The sequence below is a fragment of the Danaus plexippus genome (genome assembly GCF_018135715.1).
Source record: "Danaus plexippus chromosome 3 unlocalized genomic scaffold, MEX_DaPlex mxdp_34, whole genome shotgun sequence".
Taxonomy (NCBI): Eukaryota; Metazoa; Arthropoda; class Insecta; order Lepidoptera; family Nymphalidae; genus Danaus; species Danaus plexippus.
Genome location: NW_026869846.1, coordinates 369,957 through 384,710, shown reverse-complemented (window position 1 = coordinate 384,710; position 14,754 = coordinate 369,957). Strand labels below are relative to the sequence as shown.

Genomic DNA, 14,754 nt, shown 5'->3' with positions numbered 1-14,754 from the left:
GCGAGTGGCGACTGGCGACTGACGAGACGTTCAGTGACTCGAGGCACGTTGAGCGAGGAGCACGCGCGCCGTATCTCAGTGACGAGTGTTACGTGCACGGGATTTTATATATTGAATGATCATTTTATTGATATTATATTGATTCTTTTGGTGTTTGTGGACGGATGTGTGCATTTGGATTGCATTTTGGATGCGGTGAGTTCAGAGGTTATGTTTACTACGGTGACTATGTCATTCACAAAACTAATGTTATTCGTATAACTGAATACGCCTGATAGTCTCCGCGTTCTGGTGTCCGTCCGCCTTGAGTGAGTTCGCGTTACGTTTACGTGGAACCTTGTAAATTATTCCAGGATTTGCGACCTCGACGTTTTTTTTATAAAGTTTAAAGTAATTAAGATCTCGGATCCTTGACATTCACTTTTATTTATAATTTTATATTGTTGCCTGTCTGTGGCGTGTTCACACTTGTTGTATTTTAGACTTGGGTTTGATTTGTTTATATTTTATTTCCTCGTGAGACGGAAAATATTTTATGATTTTTTCGAGTTATATATGTATGTATTTAACAAGATCAGTATGACGAATATATTAAAAACATCAACAAATAAGGTACAGAAAACAAAGGACGTTGGTAAGACTCGGTGATGAATGAAGAAGCGTACTTATCCGACCTTGTATTATTCTGCCACTGCGCAGTTCTTCACACAGAACATTTTATATTAAATGAGGTTCGTTAGTTTCATCAAATAACATCAGAAGTTTGTGACACACGAATAACACGTCGTCACGTATATTATATAAATATAATTTTAATTACAACTGTTATTATACTAGCATCTCGCGTTTTGTATGCGATTTGTTGTTTAAAATATTTACGAGTAGCAGAATGTATCAAACTCATCATTTGCAATATATATAAATTCTTTTCTGTCCACACTTGATCGTAATCCATAAAATAAACAATCCTACCAAGCTTCAATAAAAAGGCAACAAATGTAACGTCGCTGGACAATATATTTATTAGTAATGTGTATAATAAAGCGTAATAACACGTTAGCTACGAAAAATTGATATAAAATTTCATAAGTTCAATTCCACAGGGTCAGTCGGTCACGTAATGGCATTAGGCAATTCATAATACAATAACAGAAAAGCATTAATACTCGCTGGAGGTTAGTTCTCGTGTTGTAGCTGCTGATCGCTGACGGGGACGCTCGGGAGTTCCATTAAACAAGAACAACGATTGTTTTCATTAATACGCAATCTGTGTTGTAATGGTAATCATCAGGTCGGTCCATCTCGCAGGGTAACAGCCCGCTTATATAACGTCGTCTTGCCCGAGGGCCGGCCATCTTGAAACTACGACATTTTCCCGCGCTTTTCAAACTACATGCGCCGTAGGCGTTGAACTTAGTTACTTTCCAGTTATTTCATTAGCAGTATTTATCAAAATTTTCCTTACGATATGACGATAATTAAAGAGGAAGGTTGTGACGTCACAAACGAACACGCACATTAGCAAACTATAATTAATAACAATTACTTACAGATCGAAAATATTCGAGGGTTTATTCGATATCAGTCTTAATAGTCTTAACTCTCGCAAGCGACAGCAGGCACCGCGATTTATTTTGATTGTCGAAACCCAATTGATTTAAATAATTCAATGATACTATATAACTCAAGTGAGGCCATGTTTTAGTACATAGATCATTGTGTCCTTCATATTTTCACAAACAGAAACCTGTGAGAGCAGCAACATTGCAGTTTTACTATAATCATAACCCGTGTTTGTCATTTGTCATTCGTCCATCTCGCTTCATCCTCATCACACGGGGATGGACGAACAGGGACGAACTCACATGTACTGTAACTATGATAAGGGCAAGGTCGCTCATCGTATGATAACTGCTTATCTTTCCGTTCGGACTTGCAACTGTTCCGCAGTTTACGGACGCGGTAGCCGGGTTCGAAGACGGGCAGATGGGCATCAGACAGTCCTGACTCCTGTCCGCATGTTATATAAGACGTATATATGTTACCAAAAAAAAATCCCCTCAGCAGACGCTTCATATAGTACAATAATAAGAAATTCGTCATTCATCCTTGTCTAATTGGGTCACTGTTAAAAAAACGGTTATCAGGACGAATGACATCGAAGTATCTTGAAGGTCTGAATTTATGTTACTGATAGTGTGTTCAACGAAAAATGCCTTTAACATTGTCTGAGTAGTTTATAATGTTGTAAATGTTGATTTTTCGATCCTCGACAATACTGCCTATGAGAATAGTATGTCCGAAATGAGTTCTAAATACACATCGTCTTCATTAATTCCAGAGTCGTAATTAACTTTCACGTTCTTCCAATGAGATCACTCGTTGGAGTCTCTTCAAGCTGTTTGTTAGTGATGTTGCTGTGATCTCATAGCGGCGTCTGTTACCTCGCTACGAGGATATTGTCATCGGTCTTTTATCCGGTTAGCTAAAAATGTTTGTTCTCATAAAGTAATTCCCATTTCATATACATAATTTTTCTGCCCAAATAAAAAAATAAACCTTATTTAAGATATATTTAAAACATTCGTAGTAAATGTTTCTTTATTCGGGAATTCATAACGAGATATCGATTTTTCGAATCGAATCGAATTAAGTTTACTGAATAAAGATATTAACAAACAAATAGAAAATAAGATCTTTATGTATGTATATCTCTTATAAAGGCTTAGTCTATAGACATGAAGGGAGCGTCGCACGAATTAATAGTCAATAATTGAGTAACTGGCGGATAGTGAAAGCGCGAGGAGGATTGCCTCTGATTATATTATTAAACAGTACACACTCACTTATGTCATAACAGATATTTAGTTGTTTGTATACACATACGGTTCTCGCTGATGAGTTACCGACCACGCATGATATGCGGCGTTGCTCTCCATGAGGCATAACGCAATCTCTCTGTAATAAAATAATATTTATTTCGACCACCCGAAAATAGAGTAGTTCGTTGACCCCAAGGAAAGGTTACATTAGGTTTATCAATGAAAGTTTATCAATGAAGTAACCCTCACGTGGACACTCCATGGACCATATTATATTTGCCTTCTTGATATTCATACTATATAACAAGACTTTGCCTGCGACTTTTCCCGCGGCATTTCGACATAAAGCTCAGTGCGAAATATATAATGTTTATAAAGACAATATATATTAAGTCAGCTGATCGTCAGCGACATCTATGATTTGTCATATGACTCCATACCACATACAGTTATGAAGTGATCCCGCGGGAACTCAATGCAATAGAGGGATAAATTATAGCCTACGTCTTATTCTGTTCTCTAAGCTTCATCAGAATCGGTGAAGTAGTTTTTATGTTTAAGAGCAACAAACGTCCATCCATCCTTACGAACTTTATCACTTATATTTTATACCGTTAGTAGCAAAATATTATGAATGTAACTACAGTGACTCTCTGATATATTAAAGGCATATTTGGTATATAATTTGAATTATTGAAAATACCAAAACACCAACACTGATAAATATAAATGAGAAATACATTTGTGTGTGTGTGTGTGTGTGTGTTTGTTTTTTGATTACATCGCTTATATAAATAACGTGGTGAGAACGTGGCAAAATATTGTCAAATAAATTTCAAAAACTTTAAAATTTAAACACATAACGAAGTCACGTGTTAGGATTAGCGAGAACAAAGACGTTTTATTTTAATTTATTTTAAATCGATGCACTAGAAACCTACATTATAATAAGTCGGCGAAGAAAAACTATTCGTCAGACGAAGGCCGCTCTGTGTGTATCATCTTTTTATAAATCCCAAAATAAGAATCCCACATAATAAAATAACTCGGACGGTCCTAATAATTCTAATCTACAAACGTCAAGGTCTGCGAATTTTTCTCCAATATAACGTTCTCCTTGACACACATCGCTGATGCGCAGACAAAAACTTACGCACCGCGAAAAATGCTACGGACTAAACAAGGGCAACGACGAATGTTGCCACTTGTAATAATTAACGCGAAAATATTATAAACGAACATTATTATTACTATATGGCAACATTACATTTTTATATTAAAAACTATGTTTTAATATACGTCGCGAAACGAATTACACGCCAATAGCTGTTGAGAAACTCGTTTCACGTCGTACGTGACTGTGGGCTCTTACGTCGACTAATTAAGTAACCGATATTTTGACTGAATAATCATATATTATTGTATGTACATATATCGCGCTAATACTCCGCCAAGCTAGGGTGAAACGTCGAATGTACTGTAAATAAAACTAGAGAGAGTTCTTTATGAGAATGACTTAGAGATTTCAGCAACACTATGAAATCAGAAATGCTTAAAATTATTATAATGTATGACCTCAACGTCCGTTGTTTGCCAACGCTCAACAGGTAATTCAATGTTGAATAATTACCTATCTCGAAAGTCGAAACAGTCATTTGTTTTTTAACTAATGTCCGACGAATCCCAAAACTTAGAAAACAAAACGATTATAAATAACCGCGTCCTGACAGCCTCTTGTTCCGCACTGAAAGGGTTGACGGCATTGAAAACATTTTTATTATTTTTACGGCCGTCCGATACAAGCGTTTGTGATGGAGACAATTCTAAAAAACTTTCTTTTACGGCTGGTCGTAAAAATCTTTCACCAAATTTGTTAGGGACGTGTTATTAGTAACTGTTTCGGTTGCCGAGGTCGCGGACTCTCTAGATTCTCGAACAAAAATAAAAAAATAATCCATGTAATTTTTTAAAGTTGTAATGACGTTTATCGGTATCTTAAAAATTGGCAAGCCGATAGTAAAATTTGTCTATTCGCATTGTAGGAGACTAATCTAAGGAGATCTCCCCCCCTGTTCCCCAGCTCCTCGTGTGTCGTGGTAACCAATAAAGGTGGGTGCGATACTGCTATCTCGGAGGTCAAGCTGCAATGGTCCGTCACGTCAACCTTGGCCCACATTGATACTCGCCCCTCGGATGTGCTGATATCGACTTCCTAATAGACGCGGCCCGAATATATTTCATTAATTGCTAATATTCACAACCTATATCCTTCGTCACCTGGACGTGTGTATTTTCGCTCGGATGGCATAGTTACGGCGGCCGTCATCACATTTATTAATAATACTTGCTGTTTGTTACGAGTTCTCTTTTAATAACGCCGCTTAAGGCATTTTTTAACATCCTCAACTCTTACACAAATAACCCCAAACTTTACGAGGTCGCTCGGTTCAATGTTTGAACGCTAAACTAATGTCGTAATTTTCGTCACTTTCTACGCTCGTTCAGAGTGTACTCCAACTCGCCGTTACATTCATATTATGAACAGAAACAGAATACAGATACTATTACATAGTAATTAAATTAATACTACAGCACAGATCCTACACTTTATAATAAATTGCCGCCAAGTAATTTAATGTCCTTAGAACGTTGACTCTGTATTACTAGATGTCTCTCCGTCCCTCTCTCTCCTTCGCCGTTCGTTATCTCCGTCTCTGTCGCCGCGTCGGACGGGTTCGCTGTGAAAAATAGTTTGGTCATCCCTGACCTAGTTCTGTTTAATCTGTATTTGTTTTGCCATTTTCGGTAATTAAAAAAGTTTTAATGTTGATGGAGCAAGAATTAATTATATAATCTACGATTCTATTAACACTGCCGTCCTTAATATGAAGTGAATTATTTACATATAGAAGAAAATAAAAGCATTTTATTTAATTTTGAGATCGAGCGCACACACGCGTACAAGCGGGCGAATCAACAAATCACCATCACTAAGAAGTGGAGCAACGAAAACAAATGATTCGCTTGTTTTCATTCCCCACTTTTTAAAATGCAAACATTTAGTTCGTATTCATCATAAATATTGAATAATCGTAATGCAAGTGGCGCGTCATCGTTGCGGCTGTTCTCACTACGGCAGCACTGAACCCTCAGGCTCCAGCTCTGTGACGGCCTTGATCTCTAGCTATTGAAATATGTTGCATTTAAAGTTGCCGTATCATTGTCTTCCAGCCTCGCATAGCGCGTGTGATAGAGGACTCTCCGGCTATATGTTTAGGGTTCACGTCTGTTCGAACATTATTTTTCGTAGACCTTGACGGCTGGCCTTGCCTCTATCTGGCGTCCGCTCTTTCCGCCTTCGCCGAATCAATTCGAACGTTATTATTTTTATAAAGACACTAAAATAAAGTCAAACAGTGTCATGCGTTCTTGGTTTATTTACCGGTGTTAGTTTCCATGCTATATTAAAAGAGTTGAGCGCTGCAGGTCGGCTATAGGCTGCGAACTAAATTAATCTTTCAGAACGGAGGCCGACAGGACATCTGAAGTGTGTGAACTGAAGCAGTCAACTGTATAAAAAAATCGTGTCGGGAGTCTATGACCCACATACCAAAATACGAGGGGCGTAAATTGGTGTATTTATCGAGCGCGGGCGCACGCTCAGCTCGCCCGTAATCGCTGAATGTGTGTCATGATCAGTGGGTTAAGTTTAAATTGATTCGAGGGTCACTCGCAGGCAGCGAAGGTCCCCGCCACGAACGATCTCACAACATTACACATGTATATATTTTTACCTTTTAATTATAACGCAACGTAACGCGTCGGGGGGAGGGTGTACTACATTGCTATTGTGTTGTTTATTATATCAGCTAAGAGTTGCAAGTCGAACCTTCTGAGGTTTAATTCTATTTTATTGGTTTAGTACAGCTTAGAGTTCCGCATAAAATCACGATTATGTGTATGTCGTGATTTACACGACCCCAAAACTTCTGTATGTATGTCTCCCTGTTTTTCCGAAGCACCCTTGTGATCGGCTGAATCGACATCCCACTGACTATAGCGCAGTCTGGGCTAACTTAAGGTGTAATTTTATTAAGCAAATACTTAGCTCTCCTAGTGAAAATCGATTAAACTCTCTTTTTCATTATTTCAATAGCGTGTCCATTAGAAATGTGACCATTTTTTATGTAAATAGGACTAGGGTGAAAATATAAATAAAAAATCCGATCATTTACGTCGTTGGAATTATTGGCCGGAGTCGATCATCAATTACCTAAGTGTTTAGATTTAATTTAATGATTGATAGCTTTATAATTTCCTATCGGTTCTTCGAAATTGTATTTCTGGCTCGGTGGCTCTATTATCAAAATGTAAAATTATTATTCGTTGTTCTATTTCAAAAGCCAAGTTCAAGACTGAAATGTTTTTGCAACCGTCACTTCGGTTGTTTGTGTTATAATCGTTCCAATTTAAATCAATACTCACCAACCCGACGACTCATAAGCTGACGTAGACCTTATATCAAAAACCAGGTCGTTGCGAAAGTATAGTTCAGCTGCGTCCGCATTTGTCACTTGCTGTTAACAATAACTTATTTCATAACCCGTCCCACTTTTCGACACTCGCCACCTTAATCACAAGCGATCATACGTTAAAGATCTACACGCAGGTGAACTTAAAATCAAAACAATAAAAAACCAGCATTTTAAAGTCTACACTTAAAAGTAGGCTCTAACTTCATGCAAAACTTCTAAATTCTAACTGAAATCGGTTTCGAAAAAGTTTTTTGGAACTTTATTCTAGAAGGATGACAGACTAAGGTATATGGCATTGAGACTACTCCGTTCTATACAGCCAATTTCTCGTCATCCTTCTCATAGATAACTAATTTAAACTAAATAGTTAATATCAGAAAATATAAAGGAAAATTTGAAGGAGAATAATGTTTTTTTTTATGTATTCGTTTTTAAATATGTCAAAGTCATAATGTGCCGAACGTCAGAGTACAATCCGCCTTTAGGTGAACAGCTCAACGCGTTCGGAATCCGGTAGTGACATAAACTACACAATTAGAGCGAGATGCAGATAGCAGCCACCATAGGAACGAGCAGGAAAGGGATAACAAGGTTACGCTCAATGCCAGTCGCTATGACACTAGCGCTGGGCCTATACTAGAACCGATTAAATCTGCAATATTATAAATTGTTGAACCTGTTTCGATAATGACGTGAATATTATTGGCGGCTATTGATTATTTTAAGGATATTATTTTTGTTTATTATAATGAAATACAATATGACCTAATTAGAAGTCTGTGTTTAGATCTCCGTATTGGTTTTACATTATTTTTTTTTATAAAATTGTCTTGTTTTGACAAAGTGGTCGATGTTGCTGATATAAATAATAATATAATCAAAAAAAATTATCGTTTGCCTTTGATCGAAATCGAAATTATTATTTGTATATGCACTAGTGTCAGGAAAAATGCAAAATTAATCAAAAACGTCACTTTTAGATCATAGAGTGAAATAGATTAAAAACTTTTTACTTATGAAGACTAAAGTATAAAAACATATATGTATTACTCTTATCACGCGATGTAGTTACACTACCGAAAATTCCATAGGCAACAGAAACATCCATATAAGGCCACAATGAGCCAACCTCAATCGCCGCGTTAAGGCCGTTCGGGCTGACATAGACCCAGATATTGTGACATTGGCACTACATTCATGCACTGAGGTCATTCGTTCATTTAAAAATAGACACACAGCGCGCCATTTCTGATTTCTGACAGTTTTTATTTTCGTATGATTTTAGGCATAAATAAAAATTTGGTGTTCCATTTTGAAAATCCCTGACATTATTTAAAAATAAAAAATAAATACTTTTATTGGTCTAAAAAAATTGTTTGTATAAAAAGAGCAACGTAATGAATATATCAAGAACTGTCTAATAAATGCCAGTTTCAATGTGAAACCGAGGAGTGAGTTACGATGATTGGTATCAAGGCGCATCGAGAGGTCTGCAGTAAGGATACGGTGACGTCACCGGCGTGTCACACTGTACCTTACATATAATATTGTTGATACTAATAATAAGAACAATATATATAATATAGTAAATCTGTTATCCTCTATGTGACCAGACAATGAATCCTCAATAACATATCATGCAGTTATGTGTAACGTTTTAACTTCAACTCTCACTTTCACGTGACACGAGCCCCGACTTAGACACCATAAAACTTGATGACGTAAACTGCGAGAGAAAGAGATAGACATGTATATAAAATATACTGGTTCAGTATATAGGAAGATATATAATAGTTAATTATTTAAATGTACGATTCATAACTTTCCTGTTGAAGGGAAAATTTAAGAAAACTTGCATAATGCATCCCATAGTGAATGGCCAATTAAACTTTCCATTCGGACCTCCGACGTCTTTAATATATTAATGTTATCATTAATACGCAGAGTTATGAATATATTATAAATATACGGCGTGGCGCAAGCGGAGAGTGTTGCTCGGGAGCACTCGCACTCGAAACATATACATATGTAAGTGACAAACCGAAAAGTTTGTACTAATTAAATAAATCACAAGTACCAACTGAGACGTAAATGTAAGACTGACAATGAGAATATTTCAACAGAGTTCTTCCATTCTTTCGAAGCCTCCAAGCGTCCGGGCGAGGCTCGCGCCCGGTCTACGGAGCTGCTACGCCGTAGCACTCGACCCGAGCAGCCTCGCTCCGACGGGCGACGGGTCGTAGCTCTTAGAACTTCCATCGTATAAAACATAAGTTTCTGACAGCCAACTATTCAAATGAAAAGTATTTATTATAAAAATTTAAAGCATACGCCGAAGTAGAATTACATCACAAGTAATTTATACAGTAATTATAATAGTACCGGGAATTATAAATAAAGCCTCGTAGTGAGAGGAAGGCGAGGTGCCCGGGGAGGGGGGGATGTACACGTGGCGGGCTGGGGGCGTCATGATACACGAACTGGGAAATAGTGAGGAGGTTGGAAAACAAAGAGTTTGAAAATATACTGAACATGACTGTTTGAATATTATCTTTTAGTAGTTGATGACGTCATGCTGGTGGCGTATCAAGTTTCACACACGTCCTTCAGTTAATGCTCATTCGCGCTTGTTTCAAATTTAAAACAAACATTAATAATAAAGTTTGTTTTATATTTTTGTTTGTTTGATTCATCATGCTCAGATATAAACTGTACAATGTGCCATACAATCGAAAAAGAATATTATATATATTATACGTTTTAAATATCTCAAATATTTTTCAATTGGAGCATTTTCTCCCGGCCCGCCATTCATAGTATCATCGACACGGGGTGGGCGGGTGTGAGGGCTGCTGGGGCGAGGGGGGCAGGCGGGGGGACCACGTGTATCAATGACTTACATAACGAGGTCATAATATAATTTTCACTATATTTCATATATTTAAAAGTGTGAAAACAATTCCTTATAATTGATAACTTAAGAACACACGAGTACTCGTATAATCGATTTTTTTGTTATAATGGAAGAGACTGCGTTTTCCTTTCATTTTCATTACAAAATATATTTATAATATGAAACTTTCCCTGGGTACGATTCACCCGGAAACCCAATTCAATACCATCTACGTGATCGTTAACGTAACAACGTAGTATCACGCTAACGTAGTACGCTGTAAGGATCGATACGCACCCCCCGTACCACCGCGTGACAGGAAACTCAAGTCTGGGACACGCGCTGTTATTGCTATACTCATGTAGAGATTGTTTCGGATTCGTGTCGTCGTGAACTCGGACAAACAAATATTACAATAATATTCATAATATTTCGTTAATTCACAAGTCTAATAATTTTTCTAAACTGTAAGTCCACTCCCGACCTTTTGATGGCATATTTAATTTTAATTTTACGTCAACATACACACAAACTTGTACAAAAGTATAAATTAATTTGTCGTCTTAATGTTGTCGCTACTACACTACAACAGCCTACTTCCTCCGTGTGCTCTGTGTCGTCTGTGGTGCTCTGCGCATTGCGTCACATCCACTTACTTTGAAAGTTGAATGGCTCACCAACTTCTGCGCTATTGTTCTGGGATGTTTTCACAAATAAGGTCGAATAAACCATTTTTGGCTACAAAACACTTTCATATCCCCTGTACAGCAGCAGTAGTGACAGTCGCCTGGAGAATGTTCCCCATTTCGAACTGTATCTACGAAAAGCCGGCTTCGTTATAACAGCAATGGCTAACTTTATTTTAAATAGACTGAGAAACAACAAGGTCTCATTATAAATCAAAGGAAATCATAATTATAATTTCATATTCGTATAATCAGATTTTAATTAATACACATCTAATATATACAAGCGTTTACTAAACGTCAAGGACTTTTAGTGATAATAAAAAATAATGCAAAATTTAAGTGATATTCTTAAACTAACGAATGACTAGTATTAAGTTTTATTGTTGTGTCAATAAAAACACTGCGCTTTCACTGTCAGAGCGACGTCCGCCAGCGCCCGCGCCGACTGACCAAAATCATTATCAAAATTTAACATAAAATATTATCACTAAAACCTTATCTATCAATGGACTGGCTTCATTTCATTACAACAACTATGAACTAGAGATGTTTTGTGTCACAGAACAGTAATCGCCGATTAAAACACAAGCCCAGCAACAATGTTAGGTACATGTTGGGTCATAAATTCAATTCCTAGCTTACCTCCTAATCTTTCATCCTGTTTTAAGTCATGGCTATAAGATATACCTATTATTATCCATACACTGCGAGCTGTCGATCATTTTAATGTAGTGAAGTAAGTAAATAATATGATAAACAGTATCGATGTCAGGAGGTAGCGAGCCCCTTGTCAGGAACCAAGACCTAAGTTACGTATTATGTGTAGGCAAGTCTGTAAATTATAGGGGATCGTTTATTTTAGAGTTACCAACGTTTTGACTGCTCGATAGTGATGTCTCCCATCATAAACGAATTGAATAATATATAGCGATCCCGGTGCATTATATTAGTTTGTGCCAATAGAATATTTGGCAAAGTCACAAATATTTAAATATATCTTCGTTAGATAAACAAACACACTTACTGCGGGGACATGAAACTTGGTTAGTTCGTGCGTACTAGAACTACCTTAGTGTGATGTGACCAATTATTTAATTAAGAAAAAGATTTGCTTCAATAGCGAGATACTTGGAGAAGTGTCATAAAGATCGATTATTGTATAAGGCTTGCCGTATATGTCAAAACATCTCTAGCATCGACTCGCTCGCATTGACTGAAAGTAATAATAAAATAATGTAGCCAAAATAAACGACATCACATTTTAACTGCTCGTGTAAAGTTAACTGGCGGCAGTTGTCATAAAACGTTAATAAAGCAACATGTTATCCCCCGCCGCGTGATGCAGCGTGTGATGTAACGCTGTTTTACTTTCTTCGTAAACACGAGATCAAACAGGAACCGAGAACTGGACGCCGTTTTCGGGAAAAATCGAGAAAATCCGGTCAGAAGCAGGTCATCTCACAATAGCCGACCATAAACATTTTACGAGCGGTTAAGGCTGGAGCATAAAAATCATTCGGTTCCAACATTACTGCGGCGATTTCCTGATGAACTAACTTTCGCGCCCAGCACTCGGCTTTTCACGGCTTTCCTGAGAAAACTACGGCCGTCTCGTTCGTTCGCATAGCGCCGTCCCGCTCCGAGGTCGACGACCGGGGCAGCGAGCCCGCGAAAGTACTTTCACTGCGCTGGCGTATGCGAGTCTCTAATGGCTGACGGTTTGAGCCTGTGTGCTGCGGCGAAGGCGAGGAGGACTTCGCTAGCACAGGGATTCGAGACTCACTCCAGGGATGTAAGACACGTTATACGTGTACACTGGCCGGGTCCGAACCACTGCGAGCGCCTTATAAAACAACACTAATTGATATTGTTACTTCGTCGTTATCCGTACGAGCTCTCGTTCCTTTTATTGCTTTTTAGTTTTAAACCTTTGTAACGAACACGAGAGTAGTATTCAAACCGATTTAATTATATTCAATAGAAGACGAATTAAATATTGAAGTCAACCACTGAATGACACGTGGTAGATAAAGACGGTGTCGTAAGAATTGTAATGTGCAAGTTGCATGTGCACAGTAAGAGTGACACAACGCCGCTTTCACGAGAACTTCAATTGAAACTTAAATTGCTTGCGTTATATTGATTAATTAATAATTATTAGAAACGTTTGAAGTTGCGTTCATGGCTTTGAATCTTACCGTCAATTTTAAATAGAAAATCGTTGAGAATTGTACTTTTATCTCCAATAAAATGACCATAAGACATGAAAAGGTTGGGCTAAAACTGAAAGTCAGGATAAAAGCCATGGAAACAACCCGACAATTAAATTACTATTATAAAAAATATATAAACTTAGAGCGTAATGAAAATCGAGATGATTAAAAGATACTTAAAATATTTAAATATAACGTTTTATTAACAGTAGTGGGTACCGATGTGACTTTAAAAAACTCTACGTGAAATTAAAAATCTTAAATATTTCAAAATATTAAGAAGCATCTTGTTTATTTTTTCTCTCGTTTGTTATACATTACCTATAGTTAAAATACAAACAAAACAATACAAACATACTACTGTTTCCATACGAGTTCGCTCGTATCCACACGGATTCTCTACGTACATAACTAATCTCATAGTACAGATTTTACTTCAACGTTTTCGAGGCAGTGACTGCGGATATGAATTATGTTAAAAAGGCAAATAACGTGTCGTGTGTGTCGTGTAGCGATCGCAGCTAGGAAGACGACGGTGAAAGTGATGCGCGTGCGCACTCATCGTGTACTCGCTTTTTTTGGCTACAATAATTATATCATTATTAAATAAAAACATTACAAAGTCCATTCCCACTTATGCTATTTACGGTTAGTATGCGTAGAAAAAAAATGTCTTTCTTCCAAAGCACATTGAACGATTACTATAATTATTTAAATTTTAAAGCGTCAGATTGAAGGGTCCGAGGTGCTCTACATCACACTTACAAAAGGCCAAGTGGGTGCTATCTGTCATAGTCACATTTGACATTTGTAACTTTTTTATATCAATTTCGTTGTCAAATTATCGCCAGTCCATCGAGTCACTAACACTGTTGGTATTTACGACTATTTATTTTGACTGGCCATAAAATTAAATGTATATTTCTTTAACTTGGTTACTACAGTTAGATATTTAGCATTACTTATCTAGAAACATTTCAGAGATCATAAGTAAGGATCGAATCTAAATGATTACCATGAGGTATAGTTAATAATTTGCTTTGTATAATAATGTGTAAATTAAATTGTTCGTTTGCAACAAAGTTAAGAATTCTATTTGCAGTTATTGATGATGAATAATTAAAAGTTATAGTTGTAACTGTAGAAATGTGTTACGACGCTCGCAGTGTATGCAGAGAGTGCGAGCTCAGGTTTAATATTAAGAATAGAAGAATAATTTCTTAGCGGAATTATTTAGAAAATAACGTTTGGTTAAACGTTCCTGTTAACAATTTCTTAGCCGAAAGCTTCGAGTCAAACGGCCCACTATTAAAACTTGATACGGCGGCTATAGAATAGTGTGCGATTTATCGACGTGTCTAACTACGTTCTTTGTGACGGCGACAGCGCACCCATCGCAGGCCCTACTGACAATCGATATCTATATAATAAAAAGGCTTCATTTATTTCATTGATACAACATTTTTTAATCTCGCGCGGGTCTAGAACGTTAGCTTGCCTTTGGAAACCGTTCGGCAAACCTTTAATATTATAAGAACTGTTTTTATATCTGATATGTTGTAAAATAATGAATCACCAGCCTATAAACCGGCGCGTGCGAGG

The 14,754-nt window shown here is 37.2% G+C and overlaps 1 protein-coding gene across 3 annotated transcripts in view; it reads left to right on the top strand.

Moving 5' to 3' along the window:
* The first annotated feature begins 8 nt into the window (after window positions 1–8).
* Window positions 9–14,754, top strand: part of LOC116776818 (ecdysone-induced protein 74EF) — a 100,084-nt gene continuing 85,338 nt past the window's right edge. Inside the window, exon 1 of one of the 3 annotated variants that reach the window (XM_032670188.2) lies at window positions 9–195. The gene's annotated coding sequence lies outside the window, so the exon portion shown is untranslated. The remainder of the gene's footprint in view (window positions 196–14,754) is intronic. The other 2 variants (XM_032670105.2, XM_032670266.2) reach the window with 2 other exon arrangements.